General features: G+C 37.3%; 1 protein-coding gene across 9 annotated transcripts in view; it reads right to left on the bottom strand.

Moving 5' to 3' along the window:
• The window catches only part of Mipol1 (mirror-image polydactyly 1), a 378,948-nt gene that overhangs the window by 259,602 nt on the left and 105,688 nt on the right, over positions 1-13,658 (bottom strand). For 2 of the 9 annotated variants that reach the window (XM_045155143.1, XM_045155141.1), the window contains one exon: positions 12,840-12,878. The exons of the other annotated variants lie outside the window; for them this stretch is intronic. The gene's annotated coding sequence lies outside the window, so the exon portion shown is untranslated. The remainder of the gene's footprint in view (positions 1-12,839; positions 12,879-13,658) is intronic. 9 annotated transcript variants of the gene reach the window in all.

Below are 13,658 nucleotides of genomic sequence, written 5' to 3'. Positions count from 1 at the left end.
GCCAGCCAAAGCTACAAAGAGATGTACTGTCTCAAAAATCCCCCTCCTTCAAAAGATGAATCCAAAAAGTGAGAATTTTAGAAAAGCTGAGATTTCTTATATTAAAATTACAAGATGTGGGGACTTGTGCTGGAAGGAGACAGGCGGGGGCCAGACAGCCTCTGGTCCAGGCTGTGGAACAGAAGGAGGGTGCGGGATCACGTGAGAAAGGGCCGGGGCAGGACACTGAACTATCCTCATCCCCTCGGCTCACGGCTCACGGGTGGCCAGAAGTGGCAGCCTCAGTCTGCCATCCAAGATGGGGACCTCCTTAGACATCAAGATTAAAAGAGCAAATAAAGTTTATCATGCTGGGGAAGTGCTCGCTGGTGTGGTGGTCATCTCTAGCAAGGATCCCGTGCAGCACCAGGGAGTATCTTTGACCTTGGAAGAGATTGTCAACCTCCAGCTCAGTGCCAAGAGTGGGGGTGTGTTTGAAACTTTCTGTCAACCAAGGTTACTTTATCCTGCAAAGCTATCCATTCAAATAGACGGAGAAATAAGGACATTCCATGAAAAAAGCAGGTTAAAGGAGTAATTGAAAACAAATCCAGCTCTACAGAAAATACCTGATAGAATCCTCCATGCTGAAGAAAAGGAAAAGCACACATACAAGGAACCTAGAAAAACAAGCAATACTAAAATACTAGCTAACACAAGAGAGGACAGGTAGAATCAGAACCACACCAAAAAACATGACAAACATAAATACACACCTTTCAATAATATCTCTTTTTTTTAAATTTAATTTAATAGTTTTCTTTTCAGCAAATACAGGCAGATTGGTACCATTGTTTAGGCTCATCTATGATCTACCCCCTCCCATTGGACCCTCCTTGTTGGTGTAAATGGGTCGTGCATTGTGGAGTTAGCTCCCAATTATTGGAAATATCTCTTAACATCAATGACCTCAATGCCCCAACGAAAAGACATAGGTTTGCAGAATGGGTTAGAAAGCAGGATCCTACAATTTGTTGTCTCCAAGAAACTCACCTTTCTACAAAGGACACACATATTAGGGTGAAAGGTTGGAAGACGGTGTTTCAAGCAAATAGGCCTACAAAACAAGCAGGGGTTGCTATCCTAATATCTGACAAGGTAGACTTTAGTCCAACATTAGTCAAGAAAGATAAGGAAGGTCACTTTATATTGATTAAGGGCACACTCCAACAGGGGGACATTACAATCCTAAACATATATGCACCTAACATGGGGTCTCCCAAATACATCAAACAAACCCTATTAGAACTAAGGTCACAGATAACACCAAACACAGTGGTGGTGGGTGACTTTAACACCCCACTCTCATCAATTGACAGGTCATCCTGCGAAAAAATAAACAGAGAGACATCTGGATGAAATGAGGTCATAGGAGGAATGGACCTAAAAGATATAAACAGGACATTTCATCCAAATGCTGCAGAATATACATTCTTTTCAACAGCGCATGGAACTTCTCTAAAATAGACCATGTATTAGGGTACAAATCAATCTTAACAAATTCAGGAAAATTGAAGTAATTACTTGCATTCTATCTGACCACAATGGAATTAAACTACAAATCAGTAGCAAGAAAGGCTATAGAGCATACACAAAATCATGGAAACTAAACAATACACTACTAAATGATGAATGGGTCAATGAAGAAATCAAGAAGGAAATCAAAAAATTTATAGAGTCAAACAATAATGACAACACAACATAACAAAATCTCTGGGACACAATGAAGGCAGTTCTAAGAGGTAAATTTATAGCCTTAAGTGCCTATATTAAGATATTAGAAAGGTCACAAGTAAACGACCTTATGCTTCACCTTAACACCTTGGAAAAAGAAGAAGGCAAACCAAAAATCAGTAGACGGGAAGAAATAATAAAGATTAGGGCAGAAATTAATGAAATAGAAACAAAAAGAACAATCCAAAAAATTAATGAAACAAAGAGTTGGTTCTTTGAAAGGATACACAAGATTGATAAACCCTTAGCAAATCTGGTCAAAAGAGAGAGAGAAGAGACAAAAATTAATAAAAACAGAGATGAACAAGGTAACATCACAACAGATTACAGAGAAATTCAAAAAATCATACAGACATACTATAAAAATATATACTCCACAAAGTATGAAAATCTGAAAGAAATGGATGATTTCCTTGAACTATATGACCTACCTAAATTAAATCAAAATGAGATTAATCACTTAAACAGACCTATAACAACCATGGAGATCCGAACAGTTATCAATATTCTCCAAACTAAAAAAAGCCCAGGCCCGGACGGATTCACTGCTGAATTTTACCAGACTTTTAAGGAAGAGCTAACACCATTGCTTCTTAAGCTTTTCCAGGAAATAGAAAAAGAAGGAATTCTACCAAACTCCTTCTATGAGGCCAGCATCACCCTGATACCAAAACCAGGCAAAGATAGAACAACAAAAAGAAAATTACAGACCAATCTCCCTCATGAACATAGATGCAAAAATTCTCAACAAAATATTGGCAAACAGAATACAAGAGTATATCAAAAAGATCATTCACCCTGACCAAGTAGGCTTTATCCCAGAGATGCAGGAATGGTTCAACATACGCAAATCTGTAAATGTAATACATTATATAAACGGGTTGAAGGACAAAAATCACATGATCATCTCATTAGATGCAGAGAAAGCATTTGACAAAATCCAACATCCCTTCATGATAAAAGTCCTACAGAGACTGGGAATAGAAGGAACATATCTCAATATAATAAAGGCTATTTATGACAAGCCCACAGCCAATATATTACTAAATGGGGAAAAACTGGAAGCTTTCCCACTAAAATCAGGAACAAGACAAGGGTGTCCACTGTCCCCATTTTTATTTAATATAGTTTTGGAAGTCTTAGCCATAGCAATAAGGCAAGAGACACACATAAAACGGATACAAATAGGAAAGGAAGAGATCAAGTTATCATTACTTGCAGATGACATGATTCTATACATAAAGGACCCTAAAGACTCTACTAGCAAACTGTTAGAGCTGATCAAAACCTACACCAATGTAGCAGGATACAAAATAAATACATAGAAATCAGTAGCCATCCTATATGCTAACAACAAACACACAGAGGATGAAATCAGAGAATTGCTCCCATTCACAGTTGCATCAAAGAAAAAATAAAGTACCTTGGAATAAACCTAACCAAGGAAGTAAAGAATCTCTACAATGAGAACTTTAAAATACTCATGTGAGAAATCACAGAAGACATTAGAAAGAGGATAAACATCCCTTGTTCCTGGATTGGAGGAATCAATATTGTGAAAATGGCAATCTTACCAAAAGCAATCCACACATTTAATGCAATCCCTATCAAAATTCCAAAGGCTTTCTTCATGGAAATAGAAAAATCAATCCAAAAATTCATTTGGAGTCACAAAAAATGCCGAATATCTAAAATAATACTGAGCAACAAAAATGAGGCTGGTGGTATCACCATACCTGATTTTAACCTATACTACAGAGCCATAGTAACAAAAACAGCATGGTACTAGCACAAAAACAGACGTGTAGATCAGTGGAACAGAATAGAGGACCCAGATGTAAGCCCAAGTAGCTATAGCCACCTGATATTTGATAAAAATGCCAAAAATACTCATTGGAGAAGAGACAAACTCTTCAGCAAATGGTGTTTTGAAAACTGGATATATATCTGCAGAAGGATGAAATTAGACTCTTCTCTCTCACCATGCACAAGAATTAAGTCCAAATGGATTAAAGACCTTAACATCAGACCTGAAACTCTGTAACTGCTAGAGGAAAATGTAGGGGAAACCCTTCAACATATTGGTTTTGGCGAAGACTTTCTGAATACAACCCCAATTGCTCAGGCAATAAAACCACAGATTAATCACTGGGACCTCATGAAATTACAAAGATATTGTACTTCAAAGGACACAGTGAAAAAAGCAAAGAGGCAACCCACAGAATGGGAAAAAATCTTCGCCAGCTATATATCTGATAGAGGACTAATATCTAGGATATACAAAGAACTCAAAAAGTTAAATAATAAGGAATCAAACAAGCCAATCAAAAAAAAATGGGCTATAGAGCTAAATAGAGCATTCTCAAAGGAAGAAATACGAATAGCATATAAGCATCTAAAAAAGTGTTCTACATCACTATTCAGGGAAATGCAGATTAAAACTACATTGACATGCTATCTCACTCCTGTCAGATTGGCCACCATTATGAAAACAAATGATCATAAATGTTGGTGGGGATATGGAAAAAGAGGAACCCTTCTACACTGCTGGTGGGAATGCAATCTGGTCCAGCCATTGTGGAAATCAGTGTGGAGGTTCCTAAAACAGCTAAAGATTGATCTACCATATGACCCAGCTATAGCACTCCTAGGCATATATCCAAAGGACTCATCTCATTTCCTTAGAAGTACGTGCTCATCCATGTTTATTGCTGCTCAATTTATAATAGCTGGGGAATGGAACCAGCCTAGATGTCCCTCAACTGATGAGTGGATAATGAAGATGTGGCACATTTATACAATGGAGTTCTACTCAGCGGTAAAGAAAAATGAAGTTATGAAATTTGTAGAAAAATGGATGGATGTGGAAAGGATTATACTAAATGAGGTAACCCAGGCTCAGAAAGCCAAGTGCCACATGTTCTCCCTCATATATGGATCCTAGCTACAGATGATTGGGCTTCTGCATGAGAAGGAAAATACTTAGTAGCAGAGGCCAGTAAGTTAAAAAGGACATATCAAGGGAAGAGAAAGGAAGGGAGGAGGTACTTAATAGGTTGATATTATATATATGTAAGTAGAATGATTGAGATGGGGAGGTAATATGATGGAGAATGGAATTTCAAAAGGGAAAGTGGGGGGGGGGTGTATTACCATGGGATATTTTTTATAATATGGAAAATGTTAATAAAAATTGTGTAAAGAAAAAAATAATTACAAGATGTAATAGGAAGTAAAGAATTACTTTTCGTGTGTGTGGTGTGGTGTACTTGCATGTGTGAACGCATGTGTTTGTGTGTGTGTAGAGACACGACATAGTCGTTAAGGTGTTTCACTATGAAGCCTAAGGACCCAGGTTCAATTCCCCAATAGCCATGTAAGCCAGATGTACTAAGTGGCACATAAGTCTACAGATTGTTTGCAGTGGCTAGAGGCCCTGGCATGCCCTTTTTCTCTATCAACCTCTTTCTCTGTCATAAATAAACAAATAAATACTGGAGGTCAAGGTCAAGTATCTTCCCTCTATTACTCCATACCTTATTTATTAAGACAGGCTCTCTCACTGAACCTAGTGATCACCAGTTCAGCTAGTCTAATTAGCCAACTTGCCGTAGGGATCCACCTGTCTCCACTTCCTAAGTGCTGGCATTATGGGCACACCACTATGTCCAGCATAGTACTGTAGATCTAAACTCAGGTCCTATTGCTTCTCAGCCTTTTGGCTAAGATCAAGTGTAAACTCAGGTCCTGATATTTCTGCAGCAAGCACTTTACCCACTGAGCTCTCTCCCAAAGCCCAGGAATAAAGAAATCCTAAATGAGTAACAGGAAAAGACAGAATCTAAGATGGGATTACTTGGAAATGAGTTGTTGAAACAGACTGATGGTGAAAGTATTTGAAGAACAGGAAATCAAGGGATAAGGAAGATAATAATGTCATTTATTTATTTTTGGTTTTCCAGGTAGGGTCTCACACTAGACCAGGCCGACCTGGATTTCACAATGGACTCTTAGGCTGGCCTCGAACTCACAGAGATCCTCTCACTTCTGCCTACCAAGTGCCACCACACCTGGGTAACTTTTGTTAACATTGAAATCACCCCCCCCCAAAAAAAATGGCAGAAGATGGGGCATAGAAACAGGAACCAAATGCAGAAGTCTTCGCTGAATACAGCTAAAGATGACACAGGTGAGACAAAAACTGATGGTAAATGCAAGTCTTTTTTCTCTTTTCCTATTCAGATAATTTGTCTTACAAAATATCTATATAAAAAAGAGAGCACTCGTCAGCTATGATGGTGCACCACACTTTCAATACCAGCATTTGGGAGGCAGAGGTAGGAGGACTGCTGTCAGTTCGAGGCCAGCCTGAGACTACATAGTGAATTCCAGCCTCAGCTAGTGAGAACTTACCTCAAAAAACAAAAATAAAAATAAAAGAGAGAGAGAAAGAGAGAGGGAGGGAGGGAGAGAAACTATAGAGTAAGTTCCAAGTCAGCCTGGAATAAAGTGAGACCATATATTGAAAATAAATAAATAAATAATAGAACACTTATTAAGCCTCATCCAGATGCTCCAAGTACTAATGTTTCATCACACCAACTTTATTCTTTTTCCTGTCTGTCCACTGGCTTACCAAGCCTTGTTCCTACATGTGCATACACATACTATTTCTGAAACATGTGAATATATGTTGAAAGAATTTTATATTTTGACTTTTCAAAATAAAATTTAAGATACTGTTCTAATGCCTTACATTTGCCAAATTTTATTTACCATATTCAAATCCTACCTTAAGTACAATTTTCTCTGTATACCTCCTAGTCCAGCAGAGTGATCTTTATGAAGTGATAATAGGATGAGGCTAAGAAAAGCTATAGTTGAGCTTAATTGTATTGCTTCATTAATTCGAAAAGAACTGGATAGAGAAATGTCACTATCCAGCCAATAAAATGCTTCAACAGTGAAGTTATGGGACTATTTTGCATATCAGTCACTTGAAAAGATAAATGTTAAACAAAAAGACAGATGTCTACTCCTGATTCAGGGGCTGGAGAGTTGGATCAGCAGGTAAGGCACTTGCCTACTTCTGATTCAGACTCATTTCTAGGCAGAAGAAAACTTCAAATTTAATCAATACAGAATTTTCTCTTCTGTGGTGTAAAATGGAAACTCACATTTTAGTGATTAATGCCATTGTTAACTGTTCTATGATAATAACGAACTAAATTAACACGGTTTACATTCATTTCTCCAAATGGTATTAAAGAATTGAAAGTATCAACCCTTCTCATAATTTAGTTTGTTTATTTTTATTAATTTATTTGAGAGTGACAGACAGAGAGAAGGAGAGAGAGTGGGCACGCCAGGGCTTCCAGCCACTGCAAACGAACTCCAGACATGTGTGCCCCCTTGTGCATCTGGCTAACATGGGTCCTGGGGAATTGAGCCTCGAACCAGGGTCCTTAGGCTTCACAGGCAAGGGCTTAACTGCTAAGCCATCTCTCCAGCCCCCTTCTCATAATTTATAAATCTATGAAGTCACTTTACTCAAACTTAAACAACAGGAAAATTCTTATTACTTATCAATGCTTGCTGTGTTTTAAATTTAACATATCCCCCACAGACTCATGTGTTTGAACAATTGATCCACAGCTGGTGGCTCTGGTTGGGAAGACTGTAGAACCTTTAGCAAGGAGAGCCTTAGTAATGAAGTGGTTCACTGGGGGCAGGCCATGAGGTTTTATAGCCCAAGCTCATTTCAGGTTTGCCTTCTAATTCCTGACTGCAATGTGATGAGCCTGCTTTCTGTACCTGCCACCATGCCTCCACAGCAATTTTGGCCGAGAAATATATTCCCTCAAAATATAAGCTAAAATAAACTCTTTCCTTTTTTATGTTGCTTCTAGTCAGGCATTTTTCACAGCAGTAAGAAAAATAATTAATGTAGAAATTTGATGCCCAGAAATATGGTCATGGCTAGTACTGGTCTGTGGGAAGAATATGAAATAATATGAAACTTTGGGCCTGAAAAGCCCTACAATGAGTTATTTTGGTTGGAGTTTGGAAGACCAGATACCAAGAGAAATGTGGACAATGGAGGTATAACTCATCAGTTTCATTATATAACAAGTAATCTGTCAGGAACTGGACTACAGGCAATTCATGTAATATTCTGGAAATAAACTGGCTGCATTTTGCCCGTGTCCCGAGAACCTGATCTTTCCTTGCAATGTCCCTTCATTTTGGAAGAAAAGAATTTACTCTGTGCCAGTGTATACTGGATGTAATATGTTTATGAATCTTATAGGGGCTTTCAGTTAAGCAACTGCTTTGAGTTTCAGAAGAGATACTGAACTTTTGAACAGTGACTAAGACTAATAAAAGACTATGGGGACTTCTGAAAGTAATACGAATGCATTTTGCCATGAGCCTATGTGAACCTCACAGGAATGTTGTGGTTTGAATGTGAAGTGACTCCCACAGTCTATCTACCAAAACACTTGGTCTGCAGCTGGTGGCACTATTTGGAAAGGTTGCAGAAACTTTAGGGGGTGAGTCTCACTAGAGAAAGTGGGTCAGTACAGACAAGCCTTGCAGTTTCATAGCATGGCTCTGCTTCCTGTTCACCACATATTATTCCTAGTCATGGATGCAATGTGACCAACCAGTTTCGGTTCCTGCTGTATGTCTTTCCACCTATGATGTATTCCCAGGAATGGTTAAGTCCAAGACCTTATATTGCTTCTTGTCAGGGGATTTTGTCACTGTAACAAGAAACTAATATAGTGCCTTTATTTACTCTTCTCTAGGCACAGTTTACATATATTTAAGAAGATCATGTTAAATAAAATCTATATTTCAAATCTTGGAATCTGGATAGCTTTTTCATGGTATTCCTAAAAAATGTCACTTATATGCTGGAAAGCTTCTACATCTGGGTAAATGAGAGTATTTGGTGAAGACTTTATGGAATCTTAACACATACTGTAGGCTAGCTATGTTTCATGCTTTGGCATCCCTGTATATATCCTTCCTGTGACTTTCACACTGTTTTCAATAGACCATTTTTGTGATTGAAAGAATTCTTGCTTTGTTTCCAGAGATGTCAGGTGTTATCAAGAGGTTCAATGCTACTGCACCTGAACACTTAATTCTTTACTAAATTAACTGTATTGTTTCCTATTTTTGGAAAAGAAAGCTTTCCAATCCATTTTGGGTTCAGTTCTCTAGATAATTACATATGAATGCATAATATACTTAGTTAAACTGATGCTACCTAAGAAATCACAACTCAGTCAGAAACAACTATTATTTCAACACTATTATATAAAAGTAAGGAAGTGGCTAGAACCATATAGGGATTCTTAGAAGCTAAGTAATTGTCTCGCTTGGCTTTGTAAATAGTTTGTGACAACCGGTATCTGTGTAAATGGATTTGATAGTTCCCTGGGGGTCAATTCTGTTTACAGAGCTGTTTCCTCAGAGTGGCTGAGCTAGAATTGTCTCTAGGGATCCTACCAGGTTTCTTGGAATAGCAATGTCCCAGTTACCTGAGCATTCAGGAACAGAAAAAGAAAAGGGGATAGAGTACGGACATATATATTAAAATAAGTGGATCTTTTCTTCTTAAAATCAAAGTGCCAATGAGGAGGATTTATATCTAAAATGAACTAGAATAGGGGCATTTAATGTTGGTGTTCTCTAACTGCTGCTAGGACAATCCATTACTCTAAATTCTATCTTTAGGAGGGAACTGGCGAGTCATTACTTACATATTAACATCTAATTTTATAAATACAAAGAGGACAAAATTCATGTTTATTGTTTTTCTTTCAGGTCTAATTTCCTTATATTTGTTATTGGATTATACACGACATGCAACTAAAGACTTTCTAAATTGTTCCCATATTTCTAACACATTCTTGCAATAGCCAAGTTTTAAAAACCAGCATCACAGGGCTGGAGAGATGGCTTAACGGTTAAGCGCTTGCCTGTGAAGCCTAAGGACCCCAGTTCAAGGCTTGATTCCCCAGGACCCATGTTAGCCAGATGCACAAGGGGGCGCATGCGTCTGGAGTTTGCTTGCAGTGGCTAGAGGCCCTGGTGCGCCCATTCTCCCTCTCTCTCTCTGTCTCTTTCTCTCTCTGCCTGTTGCTCTCAAATAAATAAATAAAAACAAAAAAATTTTTTTAAAAATCAACATCACAGTGTCTATCATTGCCTACACAAAAGCTGCATTAATACTGGGCCCATAAACATGCTCTCATGAATGACACTGGAGGACAAAAAAAAAAGTCATTAAAATGGAAGAGGGCATACATGGAAAGAAGAAGGGTTAAGTGGAGGAAAGATGGGGAAGGAAAGAAAAAGGGGGTGGTGGGAGAGGATTATTTTAAGTGTTAATAAGGTTTCAATTTAATTTTAAATAAATAAATGATCATTAGTTTTAAAATAGCTAGGATAGGGGCAGGAAAGAGGGTTTAGCAGTTAAGCACTTGCCTGTGAAGCCTAAGGACTCCAGTTCAAGGTTTGATTCCCCAGGACCAACGTAAGTACAAGGGGGCACATGCATCTGGAGTTCATTTGCAGTGGCTGGAGGCCCTGGCATGCCCATTCTCTCTCTCCCTCTCTGCCTCTTCCTATGTCACTCTCAAATAAGTAAATTTGAAAAAATAAAATAACTAGGATAATAATACCAACTAGTGGCTTCTAATGACATTTATCAATCCTTTAAGTAATTTATGTGGGTCTATCTATAACCTGCTTACCTGTACAAATACTGTTTATTTCCTTTGATAAACATTTCTAACTATCTGTCTCCTTTTCTTCTGGAGGGATGGCTAGATTTCTATGTAGATGCTTCTTATATTTGTTTCTTCACAAAAATAATAGAGAAGCATATCAGTAGTGTGTATCATTATTATAGTAGTCCCACCAAATACATGTGTGTACAGGAGAAATTCTGACATTCCAAGTGGTTTAAGTACTACAATGAGACTTGTCAAGCAAAAACACAGTTGGTGCTAAGGTTCTACAGACAGACAGACTGCAAAGTGTAAATTCTGACTCCATGGCATACTGTATGATCTTTAGCAAACTGTTTACACTGTCTTTAAAAAGAAAACCAGGAACTAGAGAGATGGCTCAGTACTTAAGGACACCTGCTTGCAAAGTCTAAAGACCTAACTTGGTTCCTAGTACTCATGTACTATGTACAAAGTGGCCTATGTGTCTGGAGGTTGTTTCCACTGGCACTAGGCACTGGTGCACTCATTCTCATTCTCTCATATTCTCTTTTTCCTGGCAACAAAATAAATAAAATTATTTGTAAAAGAAAAGAGGGCTAGAGAGATGGGTTGGCAGTTAAGGCACTTGCCTAGGAGGCATAAGAACTCATATTTAAATCTCCAGGTCCCATGTAGCTCGATGCAGTGAAGCAAGCATGCAATGTCATACATGTGCCACAAGGATAGCTAAAGGCCATGGTATGTCCATTCTTGCCCTCTCCCTCTCTGTCTCTCAAAATAAATTTTTTTAAAGACTTAAAAACAAAGAGGAAAAAAATGTCAGGATCGCATCACTATACATCACGTATTGGTCTTTCCTGAACTCAGAATTTTACTACTTTAGCCTCTCCAGGGCAAGGATTACAAGCATGCATCACTATGCAGATGTAGTAGAAAATTATGTAATCAATTTCCTTATCAGTAAAAAGTACAAAATAAAAGTGGCCATTTCAAAAAGTTCAATGAGAGGCTACAGGATGGCCTAGCAGTTAAAGTGTTTGTCTGTAAAGCAAAAGGACCCAGGTTCAATTCCCCAGGACCCATGTAAGCCAGATAGATCATAAGGTGGCACATGCTTCTCTAATTCATTTGCAGTGGCTGAAGGCCTTGGCACAACCACACAACCACTCGCACTATCTCTCTCTCTCTCAAAAGTTAAATAAATATTTTTTTTTAAGTTTGAGGACTAAATTATTCATAGAAGCCACTTAGATAAATATCAGCATAAAATACACATTCAAGGACAGTTATTTTTAAAACTCATTGCTAAAAGTTATTTTCTCTGTTTTGATTTTCCCTGATTTCTCTTATCTATCACCATCTTAGGATTATATTTCAACTTCAAATTCAAGCCAGTATCTTTAAGAATACTAAGAATAAAAGCAAGAATAAAGCGGGGTGTGGTGGCACTCACCTTTAATCCTAGCACTCGGTAGGTAGGAGGATTGCCATGAGTTCAAGGCCACCCTGAGACTAAATAGTGAATTCCAGGTCAGCATATCCTAGCATGAAACCCTACCTCAAACAACCAAAATAAATAAAAACAAGAATGAGCTATGCTGCCTGACCTCTCCTGAACCTGCAGCTTCTGATGAGTTTCTCCTCTGCTCAGCCCTTCTGGGCCAAGGTGAGGGGAAAGCCCCCCTACCCCTTACTTTCCACATAGGCTCTTTACCTGCTCCTTCTCTCCACATGGTGAAAGCTCTTAGAACTTTCTATTCTCCATGGTTTTACCAGGCCCTCCATGTGGGCTCTCAAGCCACATGGGTGTCTTCCCCTGGTGGTATACTTCCTTAATTAAATAAAAACAATTTAATAATTTTTAAAAAGCAAGAATAATATCCACTGACTATACTACAGTCATCATATCCATGAACAACATATACAATTGTTTGGGGCTTTTTGTCTGAAATTAGCATAAACCTTATCTTACTGAACTTTGCCTTGAAATTCACAATGTTTTAGAAACCTTAACGTGATCTAGATATTAATAGTATTAATAATACAAACATGATTCATTTTAAGTATGTAACTATCACAGGTTTATCATAATCTATTATAAAAATAAAACACTAAGTTTTTTTAAAAAACATTTTTTATGTGGGTCACTATGTTATAAAAGGTTTCCAAATTTTGAACAAATTCATTGGATGATGCACGGACATATAATTATGCAGCTACAGTCAATAGAGATATTCTAACTAATGGTATTATTACATACACATTCATTATTTTCTTCAGGAAACATTACCAACTAAGTAGAAAAATACTAGATACCTTAATATAGCAAATTTCGTAATGAAGTATCTAGAAGACCTGAAAGTAGAAAATAAAATGTCATGTAGTTCAATGAGAAACAAATGTATGAAGAGGAAATGCTTAAAGTTAGTTTTAAATTAATATATAATTGTTTAAGAAATATTTTATTACCTAAAAATTTTAAATTAATAGTATTTTTAATTTAGAAGCCTTGACTTAAGATCCTTAAGGAAACTTCAATCCTATACAAAGAAACTATTAATATATTTCTGTGAATTTAATGTAGTGATAGGAAATAATAAATCTAAATAAATGTAATATAATTTTGGTACTCACTGTAATGACATGATATTAATTACAGTCAAAATCACAATAAGCATGTCGTGTATTTCTAGTCTTCACATGTCATGTAAAATTAGGGCGCTCCTAAACTTTGTCTTTAAAAATGCTAACTTATTAGCTAGATAAACATCCTCAGGGTTTTATTTGACTTTTGGCTTCAAAAGGCATAACATAACCAAAATTTTAATTTTCACTTCAGCTCTATACTTAAGGTACCTTAACACAGGCTTTAAACAAACTTGCCAATATACTTTTAAGAGGTCTACATGTAGGGCAAATTTTAAACTGCAAACCTTTTGTTTTGTCTATATTTCAATGTCATCAAATTAACAACCAATTTGCTACAGCTGGGCACGTTATAGAAAAACAATTATGTAAACATGGTCTCTACCACTTACTTATGGTCTTCTCATCTGTGCCTGTCTCCAATTATTGACTCTAAGCTCTCTGTCATAAACATCTTCCTAAGACACAGAGACATTTTTATTCATTGAA

This window comes from Jaculus jaculus, chromosome 7 (genome assembly GCF_020740685.1).
Source record: "Jaculus jaculus isolate mJacJac1 chromosome 7, mJacJac1.mat.Y.cur, whole genome shotgun sequence".
Lineage (NCBI taxonomy): Eukaryota > Metazoa > Chordata > Mammalia > Rodentia > Dipodidae > Jaculus > Jaculus jaculus.
Note: the sequence above shows the minus strand (reverse complement) of the source record. Positions and strands in the feature narration are given on the sequence as shown.